General features: G+C 48.3%; 1 long non-coding RNA gene across 1 annotated transcript; it reads right to left on the reverse strand.

Annotated features, from left to right (window-relative positions):
- Positions 1 to 9,954: 9,954 nt before the first annotated feature.
- Positions 9,955 to 11,883, reverse strand: LOC131584278 (uncharacterized). The gene is made up of 3 exons (XR_009278679.1): positions 11,812 to 11,883; positions 10,971 to 11,174; positions 9,955 to 10,013 (listed from the first exon to the last, which is right to left on the reverse strand). It is a non-coding gene; the product is annotated as an uncharacterized LOC131584278 (long non-coding RNA).
- Positions 11,884 to 13,083: the final 1,200 nt, after the last annotated feature.

A 13,083-nucleotide genomic window follows, 5' to 3' on the forward strand; every position in this document is an offset into this window, starting at 1 on the left:
GCCTGACTGCGGGTAGATGAAATATTCCCTGTCCCAATTAGACGGTAGGATGAAGGATTTTATGCTGCCAAGTGCATTCTTCAAGGGTCTCCAGAGAGTGTTAAGGGTAAAAAAGAACCCCAAACAGCTACTGCCTGAGACCTCTGTACAGTATTAGCCTGTTCCACTGCTTCAAAAGAACAAGGGATTTATGTAAAGTGATACAATAAGATTAATAACAGCCTCAAGAAGTAATAAAAGCATCAAATGGACCTGACTCCCTACAGGGCAGCAAGCATCTCCTCCTCCCAGATTAACTCTGGCAGTATCTCCCCTGCATTTTTAGGTGGTGCTGGTCAGGCAGTGGGAGAGGACTGCAGCCCCTCTGCAGGAGGCTGAGCTGCTCACAGTGTTCCAGCTCACACAGCAAAAGCACCCAGCACATCCTGTGCTTCACAGCATCCAAGAGCTAAATGAACACACAAAAGTGGTGTTTTGTATCAGATTCCCAGGAGTGGCTTCACAAAGGGGAAATTGATCCCAAAGCTGACCCCCCAAAAACCATAAGCATTTGAAAGTGATATTTTGCATCTCTGTCTTCAGAAAATCACGGGGTCAAGCAACCAAGGGGACAAGTTTGTCACCTCCCCTGTCCCTCTCCAGTGCATTTTCTTGGCATTTTTTAATCCCTACTACCCTACTCAGTGGTGCCCATGGAATTGCTTCCATGTCCTCTGGTTACTCCTGACCATCAGCCCATGGGGTGAGATAGATACACACACACCTCAGTACTTCGTGCTGACCCCCAGGTTTGCATGTTCAGTTCAGACATCTTCCAAAAGGGATTTGAGCAACACGGCACCAGTCCAGGCCCCAACACCCCACACTCCCCCAGTATCTGCTTTTGCTTAGCTGAAGGAAAACCTGCACTGACAAGAGCTCAGTTTCAATCTTTCATTTCAATCACCATATTGATAAAAAGGACAATAAAAAGGGACTTGCTTTAGGGGAGAGAGGACTTGCATAAATCTAATTCAACCACACTACTATCCCTCTTCAAAGGGCATCTCTGGTCAGAATTGTCCATCTAAAAGATGAGATCTCCTTTGAAGATCTCCCACAGGGACAGGGTCTCATTAAAAATTCAAGGTCTTTGCCCTACAACTAGTTATTTTTACAACTCTCCCTGTGCTAACACTCCTGCACAGCCGATGAGCATTAGCTGGGTTTTGAAGCCTGGTAATGCACTGGGCATGAGAGCTCCTTTGGAGATCTGCTCAGCAGAACACTCTCTGGATGTCCTTCTCACATGTTCCAGCTCTCTCAGAGATCCAGAGGCAATTTTGGCTTTCAGGGACCTGCCAGCCAGCTTGAGGTTTGCTTCTAGGACAGTGGGAAAGCTGCCATGTGGTGCAGTTGGCTGCAAAATGCTTCAGGCCATGCAAGGCAGGCACACAGCGCTTCTGGGCTCCAGCACAAACAGGGGTTTGTGCTCTTGCTGTTGCTGAATAGACTGCTCAGATGGAAACATCACTTGTATCTCTGTAATGACTTGAAAATGTATCCCAGAGAGACAAAACCAATCCAGAGGTGGAGAGAAAAGAGGCCAGAGGGAAAGACACAGAGGGGCTGATGCTCAGTTGTACTCCCATCTGCCAGGCAGGGAATCAAGAAACAGCCAGCAAATTCCCCAGAAAGCCTCAGCATGGACACAGCACTGCATGCAGCAGGGTCAGGCTGGGTAGAGCCATGGGTACAGGTGGGTCTCAGCTCCCAGAGGGCGTGGTGTTGGCAGGACAGAGCTAAAATCTATGAGGACCAGTGGGAGCCTCTGCATGGACCTTGGCCAGCCCAGTCTGTGGCACTCAGTGGTTAATTAGATCCTCCAAAGATGCTAGGATTTTCTTTTTTCCCTTCCCTTCCCTTCCCTTCCCTTCCCTTCCCTTCCCTTCCCTTCCCTTCCCTTCCCTTCCCTTCCCTTCCCTTCCCTTCCCTTCCCTTCCCTTCCCTTCCCTTCCCTTCCCTTCCCTTCCCTTCCCTTCCCTTCCCTTCCCTTCCCTTCCCTTCCCTTCCCTTCCCTTCCCTTCCCTTCCCTTCCCTTCCCTTCCCTTCCCTTCCCTTCCCTTCCCTTCCCTTCCCTTCCCTTCCCTTCCCTTCCCTTCCCTTCCCTTCCCTTCCCTTCCCTTCCCTTCCCTTCCCTTCCCTTCCCTTCCCTTCCCTTCCCTTCCCTTCCCTTCCCTTCCCCATGGTGCTGGAACACACCTTAATTTATCCAAGACTGGGTCGAGATCCACTCAGATTTCTTTTCAAATTTCCTCTTAAATGTCTCTCTGAACCCACCACCAGAGCAGCCTGTTCCTGTCTGGATCCCTTCCTCCTGTTTCCTTTTTGATCTTGGTAGATGTTTTATAGAAATAAATATCCTTTAGCTTCTGTCATAATAACTTAGCCTCTGCCACACTGAGAAACGTCTGCATGATTGTCACGTGCTGATTTTCTCTGCTCCTTTGCACCTTTTCCTTTTTCACTGCTCTGAAAACATCACTTGCCAACTCCTCCACAGAGATCAGATGGAAGAACAGGCCAGGGCTCAGGGAAGCTTTTGCTTCCCAGTTAGCTTATAATGTGTTTTCAGTTTAAGTGGTGGAAATGTCACTGGCTCTGTTTTGCAGCATTCACTCAAGTGGAATTAATGCTTCTTGTTAGTGATAATATGACTTAATCAGCTTAATTACTTTGAGACATAAGTAGACACCTTTGTGTATTGAATAACTTATGACACACTGGACCAAAAAGCACGAATGAAGGCTTTGAAAATAAATTAAATATGACCCCTAGTGCAGCCTGCACTTTGACTAATGATTCGTCTCCCATGAAATTCAATGACTTACAAATCTTACATTTGAATAAATGATACATTTTTGCATGTTTTAAACAATAGCAGTGATTTTTATTTCAGCATTCAGAATTCAGAGTGCTTCTCCAGCGCCAGGAAGCAAGGCAAACAAGTTCATGTTAAACGGATTGAAAAATAAAACATTTGTGCAGTCAACTATCAGAAATATATTCAGAGGATCTGCAGGCATTTCTGATTAGTTATTTATTTTAATTCATTGCTAGGAATATCTGCAACAACAGGTGAAAAAAAACCACAGCAGAAGAAATTAAGGGAGAGCAAAGACTCTCAGAAGGTTCACTAAGGTCTTCACATCTAATCCATCCTTTTCAATAATGTCTACAAGAGAAAATACCATTAAATAGCTCCAGAAGTGTCCTATACAATTTGCCTGCATAGAAAATAGATCACACAAAGGAAATAGAAGGAGAAAAATCAACCATCAATCAAGAAAATGATTATGAGCATCTGTAGGATTTCTGATAGGCCAGGATGCAGAGATTCTGTGATAGCAAGCTGCATGGGAAATAGAAAAATTGGGGTTAAACTGTTCCATGAACCCAGAGAAAAGATGAGCTGTCTGAATTTGTGCTTTTCTATTGCAGTGAGTCACCCAATTTCTGTATCCAAATCTTCCTCCAAAAAGCTCTGGAGTTCAGCATGGTGCAGACAATAATGCAGATTCCTACACAGGGACTTTTTCAGCCCAAGTATATCTGAAATTCAGAGGTTAGCTTAGGCTGTAGCATCACAGGGGAGCCTCACTGCTTTGATGAGTCTACTTGTAAATCCATGTTCATATTTCTTGGTATTTTAGCTAACAGGAATTTTTTCATTCTGCTGAGGGTGAAGGCTGGGGACTCTAGGATTAATTTATCACTGCCCTTGCTCTGCAGTTGTTCAGTCTCTATTGACTAAATCTCCACACAGAGATCTAAATGTAAAGAGTTTAATCTGGGGTTGAATCCCACCTGTAGGATTCCATCTTGTCCCCAGTTTCCTTCTTGATCTTGCTTTATTATCATTTAGAGGAGACATGCCCAGCACCTCTCTGACACTGGCATTTACCAGAGATCAGAGGAAAAGAGTTGCCATTTGCTTTGAGTATCCCCTGACAGACCAAACTTTAGGAATTTAATCCTGAAATTAGTTCCTAAAACTGAAATTTATTTTTTCCGGTTTTCAGGAAATGCAATGTTGTAATCCATTTGCTTACCAAAACCACCCCTTCCTCTTAATCTCTCCCTGCAAAACAGTCTGCCAGCTGCCCCAGAATGTAAGGAGATCATCAAAAGGATGATTGTCTGGGCTGAATCCTTTTCCTGTGCTCCCCAAGAGTCCTCTTGGCTCATTGTGCCACGACATGAGCCATCCTGTCACCCTCTGGCCTTTTTTCTGCCTCTTTTTGGGTCCAAATTTTGTATCTGCTGTATCTCTCTACTGCATTTCAATCAAACCTGCTTTCAGCAGAAGTTTGACCCCATCACTTCCAGGTATCCCTATTTTGCTCCACTCTTCCTGGGTATCCATAAATCCATAGGATTTTTTCCTGTGTATCCATAGGATTTGGCTGCAAATTGCCAAATCCCTGGTGAAATGGTGCCCCCTCCATGTTACCCACACAAGGCACAGCTCCACCAGCACCCAGCCTGGACAGGACCATCCCGTCTGCTGTGCCTGTGCCTCCTGAGCCCTGCTGTGCCCAGCCTTGTGTCCAAAATCCAGGCTGGAACCACACAGGGAATCACAGGGACCAGAAAGACACCCCCAGTCCTGCAAGGGAGGAGCTAGAAGTTTGTTCCTGTTCCTCCTCTCTTGGAGATGGGGCAGAGACAAATTACACACTCTTTTTTTTGTAATGCAATCTCTTCTTTAAAATTATTAAAAACATAAAAAAAAAAAGAAAAAGAATTAAAACCTTGGATGTGAGCTGCAGGGATGAATCACAGCACAGAGCTTGGCAACACAGCGTGTCACCCCCCTGAGCCTTCCTGCCTGCTTGCTGAAGGTATTAGGAAGAAAGACCACTCTGGGAGCCACTTCTGAAGAGCTTGATTCTGTTGGCATGGAGAATTATTTTCATAAAGGGGCCTCTATATGCAAATGGGAAATGGAGATGGAGTGGGAAATAAGCCCAGCAAAAAAAATCATGGAAGTTTTTGCTGCCTGCAAGTGGAATTCAACCGAAAAGCGGGGGGAGGGAGAAGAAAGGAAATTGAAAGAGCCTCCTCTCTGCACAGATTGCATTGCTGGAGAAGCTCTGAGTGTTGCAAGGCGTAATAGTTGTCTGCTCAGAGGTTCCTTCCCGGGGGATTTTCCCTGGGATAGTTTCATACATTTATCCCTGACTCCCGGCATCTGCATAACATGCTCACAGAGAGAGTTATTAGTTTAATTTTCTTGTGAATTACAATGGAGGCAGAGAGAATTAGAAAATACTTTTTTTTTTTTTTTTTATTATCATTACTTTTTGTTTTCCAGTTGAGAGACTGTAAATGAGGCTATTCATCCTGCTAACACCAGTAGGGACCCAAACCCAAGTCTTTCTGGGGTAATTGGTTTCTGATGAGCAATCACTTGTAAAACCAATAGCAAAGGCAAGAACTGAAATATAAATTCTCACTTTACATGCTGAGCTTTTCATTAGGATGGTATGTCTGGCTTCTTTCTGGAATTCAGTGGAAAAGCCATGAAATGGTAAACAAGGCAGTGAACTAACCCTGATAAGAAGTTTGTATTAACAAAAAAATTGGGAAAACAGCATTGTCTGATATTCTCCAGAGCAAATAAAGCAGCTACAGAATCCCTCAAGCTGCAGCTTTCTAGTGAGCCCTTTGGTCCTAAAGCCCTGGACAGAGAGAAGAGACTGCAGATCTCCCTGTGGGGCTGACCTGAGAGTGCTTTTGTCCAAAAGAGACCAAAATGTTGAAGAAAGGAAAAAAAATAAATTAGAGGCCAGGGACAGTTTTCCATGCTGCAAGTCTGACTAGGGGTGGCTGATGGAAATTTGCAATCCTTGATATCCTGCAGTTTGCAAAATATAGAGGACAGTAATGCCTGGATTTGTTGCAAGGGCTAAGCCTGTGAGTGAGGCTCCAGTTGTTTTTTTTTCTTTCCTCCCAGTTACTAGTGAGGAATCTGCTAATCTGCACTGGCTTTTGTTTCCCTGATGAACCTCAGGGTGCTTAAGGCTTGATTTATTTATTTATTCTGGTGGCAAATTAAGCATCAGTCTGGATGCAGCTCTCAGTGCTTTCTAGGCTGGGGCTGTGGTGCTGTCATTCATTGGCTTAACTGGATTGCTTGCTGCTTTATGGGGTTTTTCCAGTAAAATCTTTTTGGCACACACACAGCTGGTTGTTGCCTTAAAGATGAGCAGAGAGCAGCAGACCTGACAAAGACAGGGAACATTTTTAAGCTCATGTACACAGAAAAGCCTCTGAAACAAGGATGATGTGGACACATCTCCATCAAAACAAACCAAGCAAAACCCTTCAAATAAATCCTTTTTTTTTTCAGCTTTCAAATGCTGAAAGCTGATCCCAAAGAAACAAACAGTAAAATCTCTTGGATTCAGTCCTGAGGAACCTGCTCTGAGCAGAGGAAAGGGACACAACATGACATGCTAAGTATTGTCCAGAGATCTCTTCTAAACACAACTATTCTGGGATTCTGTGATGACAGAATCATCATTTCATTAACCCAAAAGAGCCAAACACATTGCTGTGACCACAGCAAGAAACGAGGCAATTTGGACACTTCCATATTTGCATCACATTTGCGTACAACACATAGCCCAGGGCAATATTCCACAGAGCTATCAAGCAAATCTTCTCGTGTTTCTCTCATTTGGAGCCAGGAATCTCCCAAAGCCTGGATGTGCCCCGCACCAATCATGTCTTTTATTAGCTGTACACCCATCAGCTTCTGCTGACTGACCCAAATTTTTGGCCTCCCACCTCAAATATAGGGCAACCTTGTAATTTTGGTATTGCTTGAGCAGAAGGAAGAGTCTCTGTGACACTGCCAGGATCATTCATCCGTGTTTAAACACTGAAAGTTTTGGGAAGAAGAGGAGACTCGAGGAGAGGAGACTCGAGGAGAGGAGACTCGAGGAGAGGAGAGGAGAGGAGAGGAGAGGAGAGGAGAGGAGAGGAGAGGAGAGGAGAGGAGAGGAGAGGAGAGGAGAGGAGAGGAGAGGAGAGGAGAGGAGAGGAGAGGAGAGGAGAGGAGAGGAGAGGAGAGGAGAGGAGAGGAGAGGAGAGGAGAGGAGAGGAGAGGAGAGGAGAGGAGAGGAGAGGAGAGGAGAGGAGAGGAGAGGAGAGGAGAGGAGAGGAGAGGAGAGGAGAGGAGAGGAGAGGAGAGGAGAGGAGAGGAGAGGAGAGGAGAGGAGAGGAGAGGAGAGGAGAGGAGAGGAGAGGAGAGGAGAGGAGAGGAGAGGAGAGGAGAGGAGAGGAGAGGAGAGGAGAGGAGAGGAGAGGAGAGGAGAGGAGAGGAGAGGAGAGGAGAGGAGAGGAGAGGAGAGGAGAGGAGAGGAGAGGAGAGGAGAGGAGAGGAGAGGAGAGGAGAGGAGAGGAGAGGAGAGGAGAGGAGAGGAGAGGAGAGGAGAGGAGAGGAGAGGAGAGGAGAGGAGAGGAGAGGAGAGGAGAGGAGAGGAGAGGAGAGGAGACTCGAGGAGAGGAGAGGAGAGGAGAGGAGAGGAGACTCGAGGAGAGGAGACTCGAGGAGAGGAGAGGAGACTCGAGGAGAGGAGACTCGAGGAGAGGAGACTCGAGGAGAGGAGACTCGAGGAGAGGAGACTCGAGGAGAGGAGACTCGAGGAGACTCGAGGAGACTCGAGGAGACTCGAGGAGAGGAGAGGAGAGGAGAGGAGAGGAGAGGAGAGGAGAGGAGAGGAGAGGAGAGGAGAGGAGAGGAGAGGAGAGGAGAGGAGAGGAGAGGAGAGGAGAGGAGAGGAGAGGAGAGGAGAGGAGAGGAGAGGAGAGGAGAGGAGAGGAGAGGAGAGGAGAGGAGAGGAGAGGAGAGGAGAGGAGAGGAGAGGAGAGGAGACTCGAGGAGAGGAGAGGAGACTCGAGGAGAGGAGAGGAGAGGAGACTCGAGGAGAGGAGAGGAGACTCGAGGAGACTCGAGGAGAGGAGAGGAGAGGAGACTCGAGGAGAGGAGAGGAGACTCGAGGAGAGGAGACTCGAGGAGAGGAGACTCGAGGAGAGGAGAGGAGAGGAGAGGAGAGGAGAGGAGAGGAGAGGAGAGAAGAGGAGAGGAGAGGAGAGGAGAGGAGAGGAGAGGAGAGGAGAGGAGAGGAGAGGAGAGGAGAGGAGAGGAGAGGAGAGGAGAGGAGAGGAGAGGAGAGGAGAGGAGAGGAGAGGAGAGGAGAGGAGAGGAGAGGAGAGGAGAGGAGAGGAGAGGAGAGGAGAGGAGAGGAGAGGAGAGGAGAGGAGAGGAGAGGAGAGGAGAGGAGAGGAGAGGAGAGGAGAGGAGAGGAGAGGAGAGGAGAGGAGAGGAGAGGAGAGGAGAGGAGAGGAGAGGAGAGGAGAGGAGAGGAGAGGAGAGGAGAGGAGAGGAGAGGAGAGGAGAGGAGAGGAGAGGAGAGGAGAGGAGAGGAGAGGAGAGGAGAGGAGAGGAGACTCGAGGAGAGGAGAGGAGAGGAGAGGAGAGGAGACTCGAGGAGAGGAGACTCGAGGAGAGGAGAGGAGACTCGAGGAGAGGAGACTCGAGGAGAGGAGACTCGAGGAGAGGAGACTCGAGGAGAGGAGACTCGAGGAGAGGAGACTCGAGGAGACTCGAGGAGACTCGAGGAGACTCGAGGAGACTCGAGGAGAGGAGAGGAGAGGAGAGGAGAGGAGAGGAGAGGAGAGGAGAGGAGAGGAGAGGAGAGGAGAGGAGAGGAGAGGAGAGGAGAGGAGAGGAGAGGAGAGGAGAGGAGAGGAGAGGAGAGGAGAGGAGAGGAGAGGAGAGGAGAGGAGAGGAGAGGAGAGGAGAGGAGAGGAGAGGAGAGGAGAGGAGAGGAGAGGAGAGGAGAGGAGAGGAGAGGAGAGGAGAGGAGAGGAGAGGAGAGGAGAGGAGAGGAGAGGAGAGGAGAGGAGAGGAGAGGAGAGGAGAGGAGAGGAGAGGAGAGGAGAGGAGAGGAGAGGAGAGGAGAGGAGAGGAGAGGAGAGGAGAGGAGAGGAGAGGAGAGGAGAGGAGAGGAGAGGAGAGGAGAGGAGAGGAGTTTTACCTAAGACTGTAGCATGATTTAAGACGTGCAAGGGGACCAGCTGGTCATAGAAATTTTCCAAACTGTCCAAGCCTCTGCAGTCATTTAAAATTCAACTGTTTCTGTCTAAAATATAGACAGAAATTTGTACAGATTTGTGCCTTAAAGAAAACTTCAATGTCTTCCTGTCAAACTGTACAAGAACAACGGACAGAGCCTGGCCCTGCATCACTACCTGTGTCTCTTTAGAAATCTGTACAGGTAGAAGGAATCTGCAGATAATGAACATTTTTTTTTTCTATTTGGAATAACTGCTGTGTGAGCCCCAGTTCCCCACCTCTTTCTCTCTTCCCCAAACATCTCCACATGGCCTTTCTCTGCTGATAGCTGAAGTTCCCAATGGAGTTCTCTCCTGCAAGTTTATCCATCCTGCAAGTTTATCCATCCTAGAGGATGATTCCATTTGGGCTTTATAGAAGTTTTTCCCTCCAAGTAATGAATAGTACAGCTGAGCCTTTCATTCACGAGGCAGTTGTAATGGGAACAAAAGGGAAAAATGTAGGAAGTGGATCCTTAAAATTTTAGTTGGGTTGTTACAAGGTTCTACTTTGTAACACTTTTACTTCGGTTGTGCTTGTATTTCCTTTTTCTCGAGTTTAATTTATTAATGAGTTTTATTCTCGAGTTTAGTTTATTAATGAAGAGGTCAGGTCTAGAAAGAAGCAAAACAGCTTCAGATCACATCGTTACCTCATCCCCTTAAAATGTGTGTGTGACTGAAGATGATTTACTTACTGTGGCGACAATTTGTCAGTGACAAAAAGTGGTGAGTGATTGAAGAACATTGACCAATCCAGAAAATGATTTGTTGCTGTTGCAGGTTTTGCACATTCTCTGCTTTATTCTGGGACCTAGGAAAACTCATTGAGGATGTATTTGGAAGGCCTGTGAAAGAAAAAGGAGATGGTTTTCATGACCTGGTGTACAGCAAAGTGAAAGAAAAGAACTATGGGCAGAGATTTGTCTAATTTAAACAACTCTAAAAATTTCTGCCATTGGATAGTATTTGTAGTTGTTATTATAGAAACAATGAAGAAGAATGGACAAAGCATTAAAAACTGGATAAAAAAAGCTGCTATCTGACCAGGAAACCTGTACCAGTGTTGGAATTTCCATGCACTTCCTTTCTGGTGGACATTTCAGAAAACCTGAGGTATTAGGGGAACCTCCGGATGAGAAATAAAATTGCAATGGGTTTCGGGTGCAAGGTATTAGAGGGATTCTGACTGAAACTGCAAAGAGCTCAGTCTCGACAGCCCACAACCCCCCTTTGCATCATCTTCTCTGGCCATCTTAACACAACCCCCTCAGCTTTTATACCCTGATTTCCCTTCCCATCATTTCCCTCTTGCTGTAGCAAGGAGGAAGGAACTATTTTTCCTGCAACCACATAATTCTCTGACTTTATTTACAGAGGCTGAATTGAAGAAAACTCCCCCCTGCACTAAATCTGTTTGGCTTGGTGAAAGCAAGGAAGTGGAATTATATTGCAAATGTCAAGGGCTATGAAAAATGTAACAGACTTTAATATTCTTCTGCTGTTATTGCTGAGAGTGTCTCTCACCTGCATTCAGAGAAAGTGAAGTGCCTTTTACCACTGAGCAGAAATGATTGCCTATTTTTATTTTAAAGCTACACTGTGGCATGCATCCTAATAATAAATGCATTTGCCCTCCAAACTCTCTCTTTAGCAATTAACCTTTAGCCTCAAAACTTAATTTTAGCCTTGAGCCTTTAGGGTTAACCCCTGCCTCAGGCTCCAAGAAACTCCAGCCTCAAATATCCTGTTACCTATGTCTTAAAAGTGGTTCCTGCACTCCTAATTCCAACCACAGCCCCTACCTTCCATGATACCTGATGGTAGCTGGTGCTGAGCCAGGCACTTGGATGCTGCTTTGAAGATGTAAAACATTAACTATGCCTCTCTCCGTAGCTCACTTTCCCGTGGGGTTGTGTTTCAAGGTAAGTGGTTTGCATAAGATCCCTCAGAGACCTGCATTTAGTTTATTCAGTAGGATAAACAACCTGCTGCTTTTGTGCTTCTCCCTACAGAGCAAAGAAAAGCCCATTTTATACATTAAAATTGAACATAGCATTGCTGAAAGGTCTGTGATGGCTTTTTCTGGAGCTCAGAGCATTTTATCTTGTTCCAGGAGGGGTCTCACAGGGCATAAGCCCTGTACATTTTCTCATACATCCCCCTCCTTAAAATCCAAATACTTCTCTCTTAAGAAGCTGTGTTCGTGAGGAAGAAGAGGTCACCGGCCCTCAGCTCTGCCTGTCTCGCTGACCGAACTGCCCAAGGCTGAGGGAGTCGGTGTCGAGGGTTTTTTTCACGATAATGTTTTAATTTCACCTGCATACACAATCCCCACAGCTCAGGGAGGGGGAACCTGGCTCTTCGCGGCCCAATTAGCACAACCCTTGGAATGAAAGGGCGTAAATCCCTGATGTTTTGCTGGGAATCACGGCACGTCGCTCCCCGAGCCGGGCACCGGCAGCACCGGAGGGTCCCGTCCGTGCAGTGCCGGGGGAAGAGGGGCGGCCCCGGCAGCACAGAGCCGTGGTTCTCCCGGACACGGGGCTGGGAGGGCCGGACCAAGGCTGGCATCAAGCCACGTTTACTTATCAGTAAACCCTTACACCCTGAATTAGGACAGGGACACACACACAAGAGTTTTACCTTTTCCCTCCTTATGGGGTCGGTGCCAGCAAGGCACAAAGAGGAGCGGTGGAAGATAAACGAACAGCTCCCCCCCGCCGGGATTTGAGCAATCAGGAAATATAATCTGAGCTGGAAAGTGCCCGAGCATCTGTTGGGTTATTAATAAATTGTATGCAATCTGTCCGGGATGAAGCTCGGGACGGAGGGGAACCATCTGCTCTCGAGTGGCAGCTCTAATGGTGTCTGGGGAATGAATTTAGCAAGTGGAAAGCAGCGGGATGGGCCAGCCGGGCTCCCGGAGTGCCCGGTCTCCGCACGGCTTTTCCAGGGTGGGACAACACGGAGGTTCCCTCTCCCCGGGGACAGGACCCCGCATGGATCCGCAAAGAACACGGATTCAGGCCCAGCGTGGGCATCATCACTGCAAGCCTCGTAGGCTCCGACAGCTCCCTGAAAAGTCACACTCTTTTTCGAGAGAGAGAGAAAACCCCGCTCTCAGGGGCTGCCTTGTGTCCCCACCCCTGGGCTGGGACCCCGACCCCGCCCGCTTTTCCTCTGGGCCAGAGCTAATTGCTGCCCATAAATATTGTTCTCCACGTTTTATCCTCCACCTGTAAGGGTGCCTCCCTGATGTGTTTTCTGAGGATTTTCAGTTCAGCACCTCTGCCCTGGGCAGAGCAGATCACCTTCAGCCCAGGGCTCGGTTCCGGCGGTCTCCCGGGAAAACGGGGACCCCCGGGCCACTGGGAATGTCTGGATGTCACTTCTGTTAACCGAGCAAGGCTGGGAGCGTGGAGTGGTCATCGCACGAGCTCTCATGGCGGAATAAGGAAAATGTTTCTTGCTGAAGGACGTCTCCGCCTGCCCGCAGTCCGTGTGGGCAGACACGCCTTCCCTTACAGGGAGAATCCAGCAGGCAGGCACCATATCCCTAAAACTCTCAACACGTGAGAAAATCCTGCCTTCCATAAACCCCACACAGAGGAATTCCAGCCGAAATAAGGGGCGCTTGAGGACGACACCTCGAGTGACAGGAGAGAGAGACAGCGAGGGGAGAGGCGCTGCCACCGGGGCGAGCGAGAGCCCGGAGCCGCTCGGGGTGACGGCTCCATCTCTCGCCAGCGATGCCGATCCCGGAGCTGCCGCCGCCGCGCTTGGAGCGAAGGCTGCCGGGAGCTTCCGGAGGGGCGGAGAGAAGCGGGGGAAGCGGAGGGAAGCGGGGAGAAGCGGAGAGAAGCGGGGGAAGCGGAGGGAAGCGGAGAGAAGCGGGGAGAAGCGGGGAGAAGCGGA

The sequence above is a fragment of the Poecile atricapillus genome, chromosome 13, assembly GCF_030490865.1.
Source record: "Poecile atricapillus isolate bPoeAtr1 chromosome 13, bPoeAtr1.hap1, whole genome shotgun sequence".
NCBI classification, from domain to species: domain Eukaryota; kingdom Metazoa; phylum Chordata; class Aves; order Passeriformes; family Paridae; genus Poecile; species Poecile atricapillus.